Raw genomic sequence first — 9150 nt, 5'->3', positions numbered from 1 at the left:
ATGGGTTGGCCCCAAGCCTCCTTCGTCGACCCCGCCGGCCGCGCCGTTCTCAAGCCTGCCGCCTCTGCTCACTCTAACCCTCCGGCCGTTCCTCACTCTAGGCCGCTGTGTGTGACTCTGTTTCGTTGTGAAAGCAAAACTACTTTGTTTGACCTTCCAAAAGAGGACATGACTAGAAATCAGTGGTTAAGTTGTATTTACAACACTGTTGCAGAACACTTCAACCCAAATATTCAGATGTGTGCAGCACATTTTATGGAGGACTGTTTACAGATCCTGGTAGAGTAGACTACAATACCGGCTGTTCTGACTCGCAGATTGTAAGTACGTTTTTTAAATGTAAAGTTTTTATATTTTATATTTTTTATATTTAAAGCGAGTTTTTTGGGCAGTGTAGAGTAGGGCTTGTTGTTTGTCATTTCTCCGATCACAAATGCAGACATGGTTTTATGTTTACGCGGTGCAATGCAACACAACGCAACGCATAAAAAGACAGTATAAGTCATTATAATCCATAATTATGTCCCCACTGGATGCAACGAATGCCTCGTTTATAATGGGTTTTCATGTTTTTGAATCATCACTCCGGCCTGACAGGGCCTCATCACAATATGGTAGGGGCATAACATTTCCATCACATGCTTGAGGTATTCGGCCAATCATAACGCTCTGGTTAGCTGGCCAATCACAGCACACATTGTTTGCACAATGAGCTTTGTAAAAAATCGACGCTTTTCAGAAAGGCGGGGCATAGAGGAGAAACAATAATGTACAGTATGTGGAAAATTATTAACTTAAACCATATAAACACATTTCATTACACCAAATACACAAAATAATGTTATTTTTAGCAACATCATATGACCCCTTTAAAATGCAAGATATTTAAAGTGTACCTGAAGTATACTTGCAATAGTTCCACTTTAGCGCAATCAAATGTAAGTGAAAGTGAAGTGACTTGTGGCCAAGTATGGTGTCCCATACTCGGAATTTGTGCTCTGCATTTAACCCATCCAAGTGCACACACACTGATCCGTGCTGGTTGAGTGGTACTGGTACATTTACATAAATATGTAAATGTATTTGTAGTATGCTTAGCAAGTGTATTTCATATACATTTTAGTATATTTATTTTCACTAGGTGTTAGAGTTATGTAAAAAAAAAAAACATTGCTGAAATTGCACAGTGTATGCCTTGCTTAACTCTGTGGGATTTTTCAGCAGTTTTATTGTCCTCCAAAACCAGTTCTCAACAAGCCTCATGATCTGAGGTCCCATTCATGTCCACAGCACAAATGCTTGCACCACTAATGATGACTTCCAAACAGGTTATCCAAATCTGTTATTGTTCAGACAAACAGGTAGTCCCGACCCAAAATCGCACCAAAAGTTGACACATTGATCCGCTCAAGCAAGCTTTTTTTTCAAGCACCATAAGGATGCAGTGTTTACACTCTTTGGGGAAATTATCTTATGAATAGCTTACTTATTGCACGGGATAGCAAAAGGCATTTCAAAATTACCTTCACCTTCACGTAAACAGCAGAGTAGCTTTTTACTCAAATAACTCAGTGTGTAATGGGAATTTTGACGACACTGTCTGTGCCCTCATAATCTCAGACATCCCAGTAGGCCACGGGGTACTCAGGTGGGGAAAGTCGGCAAAACCACGGAAAACCGACACGTAAACACATACACAGACATTCACACCAGGGCACCTCTTAGACGTCACCTTGTCTGGCTGTTATTACCCTCTTTTCTCTAATGCACACCTGCCTCCACCTCCTACAGTCTGTGCATGGAGGTGTGTACGTGCCCTGTGTGATTTCTGCCCCTGTGCCCCATGAGGGGGCTTGGCGCCATGTTGGCTGGTTCATAGGGCTCATCTGCTCTATGATAATTACCCCAGACATCCCTCAGCGCAGCAGGGCAGCTACTTACCACTGTGGGGTTACACTTTTGCAAACACACACATATGCACACACAAGCATTATATTACCACTGTTAGCCACTGCTATAGCCTGATCACTATACACCCACCCTCAAACACACGCACACCATTACGCCGCTGCTACAGATGGGATGAGCCACCTGGGACATGCAGCCCCGGGTTGGGGTGTTGTGGAGTATTTTACTGATGACGCATTAGTGAGTGAGAGAGGGCGATCACATGAGCCTCATTGTGTGCAGGCAGACAGGGTGTGGCCCATGTTTTTTCCCCCCTTTTTATAAGTGTGATGTAAGATGAGTCATTTTGGATTAAAGGGTGGGTCAGTTCTTCAAGGCCCTAAACACACGATCTATGGCCATCTACTGGCCAAGGAAAGAGTTTTCTGTCAGCCAGTGCTTTCTGATGTTCATTCATTCACTTTTGTGAAGTGGAGTTTGTAATTTTTATTGTTTTGGAGTAAGTTATGCTCACCAAGGCTGCATTTATTTGATAAAAAATACAGTAAAAACAGTAATATTGCAAAATATTATTACTATTTAAAAAAAATAAATAAATAACAATCCCTTCAGAAATCAATCTAATATGCTGATTTGGTGCATGAGAAACATTTCAAATATTTTTGTGGAAACCTTGATACATTTTTTAAAGAATGAATAGATAGAAGATGAATAGAAGGTTCAAAAATTGTTTCATTTTTGTGTATATGTACAGTATATATCTGGTGTGATTCGCTAAATTTGCAGGCATTTACAGCTCAGGTGATTGACTCAAAAAGTTAAATGAGGTGGGAAACCCATTTCAAATCACATACTTCTGAACGGTTCTGCACCAGTTGAGCAACTGCCATTGAGATGAATGAGACTGCTAATGGTTAGCTTTCTCCATGCATTATAGACGTCTTTGAATGTAAGTGTTATTAGGTAATAATAGGGATTTTGGATTCAAGCATTTTTTTTTTCAATTTCAGTGCATTTATGTGCCTGCGATTGCATGGTTAGGAGTGCTTCAGGCTCTTGTTGATTCGTAATGAGAATCTGTGCTGTTGACCCTCTGCCTGTTCTCTCTGTCTGTGGCTGTTGCTTCTTATAGCATCACTATAGACACTATAGGGAAATCTCATCTCTTCCCACACACAGCCAATGACAGGGGCTGCACTAGCCACCTGCACACTGCTGGAGCCATCCGGTAACCAATTATCTGAAGATTACTGTTTTCATGTTTGTTCGAATTTTCTTGCGCTTGTTTGTTTGTTTGTTTTTCATTTATTTAGTACCCATTAATTTCCATGCATTTGCATATGGGCCTCAGTTGTTAAATGTCCATAAACCTTAGTGAACACTACAAGACGGAAGCTTGTCACCCTTTCATGTCTTTAACAGCCCCAGATCATAATGTGTTCCATGTACACTTGTGAGTCACGCTCGTAACTATGTTTCCAAAGTTGTTTGAAATCTGACCGACCTGCCAGGTGTGCACACCGTCTCTAGCAAGCAAGAGCAATATGCATAGAAATATGCATAGAAGAGAGACAGATGATATGTATGCCTGAATAATAGGGCAAGATGGTGGAAGATGCTGCTGTTAAAAAACTCTGTGCTTTTACTGTTTATTTTACTTAAAAAATGTTTTACTAATGTAAAATACTAAATCAAATATTCTATGTGCATTTGTTTATTTTAACAGTTTAGTTGAAGAACTGAATGATAGACAAATCAAATAACAGAATCCCTTAAAGCTGAAGTTATGAATTATTTATAGGCCTATTGTTTTAATTGAAACCATGTTGTAGTGGCAATAGACTAATTATACAGATTGAATGATTCCCCAATTTGGCCTATAGGTTATGCTAAATAATGAACATGTTTTAAATGCGCATCTAATTCATGGAATTCTTAAATAATTACTTCATGAATTATAATAATGATTAAATTAAATAATACAAATGCCAGCAACAAATGGGGGGCCGTATTACCTCAAAGGTCTCATTTTTAATTTTCACTTAATAAAATCTATATTATTTAGATCATTTAACCTCAGACTGTTCAGATTAATCTCATTTGTTGATGTTCAGATCAGGGTTATTAATACTATTTATTATTACTAATATTACTAATACTATTACTATTATAGTTAACTAAAACTATAACTAAAACAAACAAACAAAACATATTTAATTTCAGCCATTTGCCAATGCAAAAATTCTTATTCTCTTTAAGTTTAACTTAAAGTACTGAAATAACTAAAACAAGTAAATACAAATTAATAAACACTATATAGACACATTTTAAAAATACAATTAAAAAACGAGAAAAAAAACCTAAAACTTTAACTAAATAAAAAAAAAATTAAAATCTAATTCAAATATTAAATACTAAAAACTATAATAATATATCAATGATACTAAAATAACACTGGTTCAGATGTAATCCTAAGGGTCCTTTAAAGTAATTTTCAATGCGAAAACGACCACAGACTTTCTCCATGTTGTTTGCTGACTTGACATGTTGTGAATTAATGAATGAATGAATGAATTAATGACTAAAGTGGGCAGGGCAGCAAGTTCCTGTTTTGCAGTGTGTACTGCTTGAAGTAAAATCAAAGGGCCTGTCCTTTATGTCAGGATGTGTTTGTACTAGCCAGCGCAGCATTAACGTGCCCTATGCAGAGCTGCCGTATTGATTAACCACTTACCATTTAGCCTTTATAGCTCCTATAGCCTTTGGTGCAACTTTTTGTATTCTGTTCAATAGTAATAAGTGCCAAATCTCTCCAGCGCCCCTGTACGCAGGCAGCTTAGTCTCACAGCTAATCTGAACACCGACACACCCGGGATATCCGTATCCTCTCTCCGTTTATTTTTTAAGACAGGCCAACGTGTGGTAGTGCATCTGAATGTGCCGTTTGCCGTTCCAGTGTTCTAGTATTATCCACCCAATATCACCCCAGAGGTGCCCGGACTCTCTTTTTGGTGGGCAGCAGTCGTAAAGAGCGCTAGTTTGGAATATATTAGCCTGAGAGTTTGTCTCTTTCACTCTCTCAGGGGTTTACGTTTATGATCGGAGCTGTAATGAGTGGATGATTTACGAGCTGTGAAGGCAGTATGATGACCAGGGCTCTTAGCACTAATATTACACGTGTCCCCCTGCGCTTGTGAAGAGCACTGCATCTCCGAATCCAACACGTGTGTGTGTGTCTGTGTGTGTGCGTGTGTCAGTGTGCTTAATGCACGCACTTGGCATGTTCAGCCATGAGCCACTCGACAGACAAGCTCATGCTATTCTGCAGAATTCATAAACACTTGAGCTCAAATTCAGCTATGCATTTCAATCTAGTGAGGGTAATGGATCACGATAGACTCCGATTTAATCTGTCACTGCTTATTAAAGACAGTAAACCCCTATAGGCTCACTTAGAATCAGTCAAATAAAATGCTGTGCTGTAATCAATATTAGGAGCCTCTTGTAATTCATTTTTGTGCCGTGCCTTCTTAGAATGAGACTAATGTAAAAAATCTAGTAGATGAAACTTTTAAATAATTATTACGAAATGGCGAGCAATACATTGAATTAAACATGACATTTTAAGTAGAAAGTCTGAAATAGGTTTTCTTGTAAAATGTACTTCAGTCAACTTCGAAAAGCAATTTTTGACAGTGTAGGTTAGCAAATCTAGTTTGTCAATGATGTTTGGATCACTTAAACAATTTTTTTAATGACATTGGAATATTAAATCAAATAACCATTTTACATTATTGTGGGCTATATTAGACCACAGACTTGTTACTGAGAATGTTAGATTCATGGATCTTGTACATCCATTTTTTTGTTTTGTTTTGTATTCTGCATTGTTATTGCAAATTCTGCTGATTTGTGGCCAAGATTGTATTTTTTAATCTTGCTATTAATAGCAAAAGTTACTTTTGATAGTCTTCAGCATCAATAAAACTGTATTTTTTTTATACAACTGCCATTGTTTGTTTTTTTTGTTTGTTTTTTTTAGCAAAAGTGCTTTTGAGATTTTACATTATAACTGTATAATTTCCAGCTTGTTGTATATTTTACTTTTTGGAGATATAAAGAAAAAAGAAAAAAAAAACATTCCATTTAGTGGAGAAAACAAACAAAAGAAAAGTTAAAGAAATCCTATTTCTTTCAATTCTAAAAATGCTTTAATAAAATAAAAATTTATCATCTCTGGGCAGATGATAAAATGGGTAAAAATCCATAGACTCAAGTCATATAGAGTCCAGAATATCTTGGAGACCTGGCAACCGCCATCATGACTTGTATCTACTATGATTAACCAACACAAAATACAATGTCTACCCTCCTCACTAAATTGGCTAATTTGGGTCCCAGCTCCTAGATTCATTCTGCTATCGCTGATCCTCCACATGCATTCAACGCTCTTCAATATTTAGAGAATCAAACAGTGAATTCGCACGCCAAAAACCCCTCATTTCAAACATACCATCGCACATGGACAGCTCGACCACAAAGCAAGTGAGGTTGCTTAGTAACTGTGCCATCCAGTGCTATTCTCCAGTCTGATTCATGTCCCAAATGATAGATCAATCACAGGAGGGCCACTCCACTCCCTCTACCTCTCACATTACGGCGGAAAAATCCAGAGAAAAGAAATGGTATCAAATGTAAAACAATAAATGCATTAGAAGAGGAATCGCTTGTTTGAGCAATAATTACACAATACGGGCCTACGTCCAAAGTCAAAAGAGCCTGCACAGATCTGAGAGTATCATTGTCGTGATGAAATGTAATATCCGTACGTGTGATAGATCCCCTTTTTTTCTTCAACTGTTTTTGTCAGGAGGATGAGAGAAGAACCGTGGCACTAGACAGCTTCGTGCTCATATTTGAATCCATTTAACCTTCACAACATTAAGCAGATGCCAGCCAGTGCTCTTAGAAGAATAGGGGAGGGCGACAAACGCCGAGCGAGAGAGACGGAAAGAGTCAGAGAGACAGGAGCCACTGCGATGACCTCTACGCTTGATTGATTTGAGAATATAGACAAGATGTCCCGCTCCGTATGAAAGCTAGCAATTTTCCCCCTCGTCTAGTTCCCTTCAGAGGGAAGCCGACAGCCGCGGCGGCATCAAAGGCCCCGTCGTGTTCCTGCTAACGGAGTTGAAAAGCGCCGCGATGGGGAATGACACCTCTGTATGGGCTGGCCCGTTTAGCTAACAGCACACGCACACACACATGAAAACAGAGATACAAGCGCTAGATGGCGATAGCTCTGTCCGCTCGAGTTGAAGAAACTTTGGGTTTCTTTAGCAAGTTATGAAAACTCTTTCATTTTTAAAGTCCATGACCTTGAGCTTCAGGCGCTGACCTTTTCTCTATATGGAAAGAGAGCCGGAGAGCAACAGCTCGCTGTGTGTGTGTGTGTGTGTTCCTCAGGGTGGGGAGTGTGTATAAAAGGCCGAGGCGTTTGGTGGGCAGCTCAATTGTTAAGCCGTGTGTGTGTAGGTTATTGTCTGCCGGCTGTTTTTTTTTTCCCCCCCTCAGACACATAGCGAGATAAATGTGTTTTGGAATAGGGGGCATTGTACCACATCCACCAGCACAGGGAGGCATGGGGCACCATCATTTAGATAAAACAAATTACCAACAGCCACAACGAGAGAGAGAGAGAGAGAGAGAGAATGATAGAGGTGAGAACATACACTGCAGAGAAGATAGAAAAACGCCCAGCAGGTTCGAGATTCACCAAGCTTTCTCTCTCTCTCTATCACATAGAGGGGCAACACACAAAGCTATTTTCTCTGGCCAATAGCGGCGCAGCGGTGCGGGAAAGGCGAGCAGTAAATTCCCGCTGGGTAATTAAAATCAATAGCCACGACTCGCTTAGTAGCCAACAAGGTCAAACGCTGGAGAGGAACCGGGATAATGCCCAAACAGATAAATAAAAAAATAAAGTGAGGTGTCACGCTGTTTCATTAACCCTGCGTGGGGAGAGGTGTGTGAGCGTGTGTGTGTGTGTGTGTGTGTGTGTGTGTGTGTGTCTAATGTCTGCTTGGCAGGGTAGTCGGGGTGCACGGCAAACAGCCGCGGGTCCTGAAGCTAACCCCACTCAAAAGCAGGCCAAATACTGCAGCGAGCACAGCTGACCCTGAGCATGAGACTCACACATACAGTATACACATATACATACTCTCTATACACAAATACTGTATATGTGCATGTATATAAATGAAATATATTTGAAATGAGAAAATATGGATTTTTAAGATTTAGCTGTTTTAGGACCATTTTACCTTTGGTGTTCAAGAAACATTAATATTTTTGAGGAAACAGCATTTAATATAGAATTGTTTTGTAAAAGTCACTTTTGATCAGCTTCCTTCTAATGTCCCTGCGGAATAAAAGTATTAATTTGTTTTAAAAAATTATGTATATGTATATGTTTTTTTTAATTTTTATTCAGTATATAGTCTCAGGCTTTTGCATATTTTTCTAATGTAATGGTATATGTTTATTTTATTTTTCATTGCAAATCATAACATCATCTTAAAAATGAATTAATTTCATAATGTTTTGGTAAACTTTTGAACAGTAGTGTATATCTCCTGGTGTTTATTGAACACTTTTATTAAAAACAAATACTGATTTTCAAAATGACAGGAATAGTAACAGTAGATGCATTACGGTAATTAGAATAAGGGTATAAAATATGCCTAATTGCCTTAAAAAAATTATCATGAAAAATATTTTAATGGTCCTAAATGTAGGCCTTGTTTTGATGCACAAAATGTATTTATTTATTTTCATTTTGGGGATCCAGACTACCTTTGTGAGATTTACATACAAATTTAGGTTTAGCTGTGTCTATTCAAATGAATCAGTTACTGTATATCTAATAATTGTTTCTAAAAATGAGTAATGGTTACGGTTTGTGTTTTTAAGTGACATTTGAACTTAACATTGTGTGTGTGAGTGGGATGGCTGTGTGTTAAGATGTAAGTAACAGACAGTGAAGGGTCATGAGTTTTTTTCGTGATGTAGTATATTTGTCGCCAAGCCTGACATGCATTAGAGATCATGTAATGTGTCAGGGAGTGTGTGTTAGCACTAGAGTAGAGTTTGGACCAAGCAGGCACCTGTCCTGTGTGTTAACACTCTTTTGAGACCCGTAGAGATACCAGTCCCCCAGAGGATTTCTCAGCTTGATCGTTC

General features: G+C 38.7%; 1 protein-coding gene across 1 annotated transcript in view; it reads left to right on the top strand.

Annotated features, from left to right (window-relative positions):
• LOC107599048 (cytosolic carboxypeptidase 6-like) overlaps positions 1-9150 on the top strand; it is a 162309-nt gene that overhangs the window by 99401 nt on the left and 53758 nt on the right. The gene's annotated exons all lie outside the window — the stretch shown is intronic.

The sequence above is a fragment of the Sinocyclocheilus grahami genome, unplaced genomic scaffold (assembly GCF_001515645.1).
Source record: "Sinocyclocheilus grahami isolate Dianchi unplaced genomic scaffold, SAMN03320097.WGS_v1.1 scaffold259.1, whole genome shotgun sequence".
NCBI classification, from domain to species: domain Eukaryota; kingdom Metazoa; phylum Chordata; class Actinopteri; order Cypriniformes; family Cyprinidae; genus Sinocyclocheilus; species Sinocyclocheilus grahami.
The sequence above is the reverse complement of the archived record's forward strand: the minus strand, read 5'-3'. Positions and strand labels throughout refer to the sequence as shown.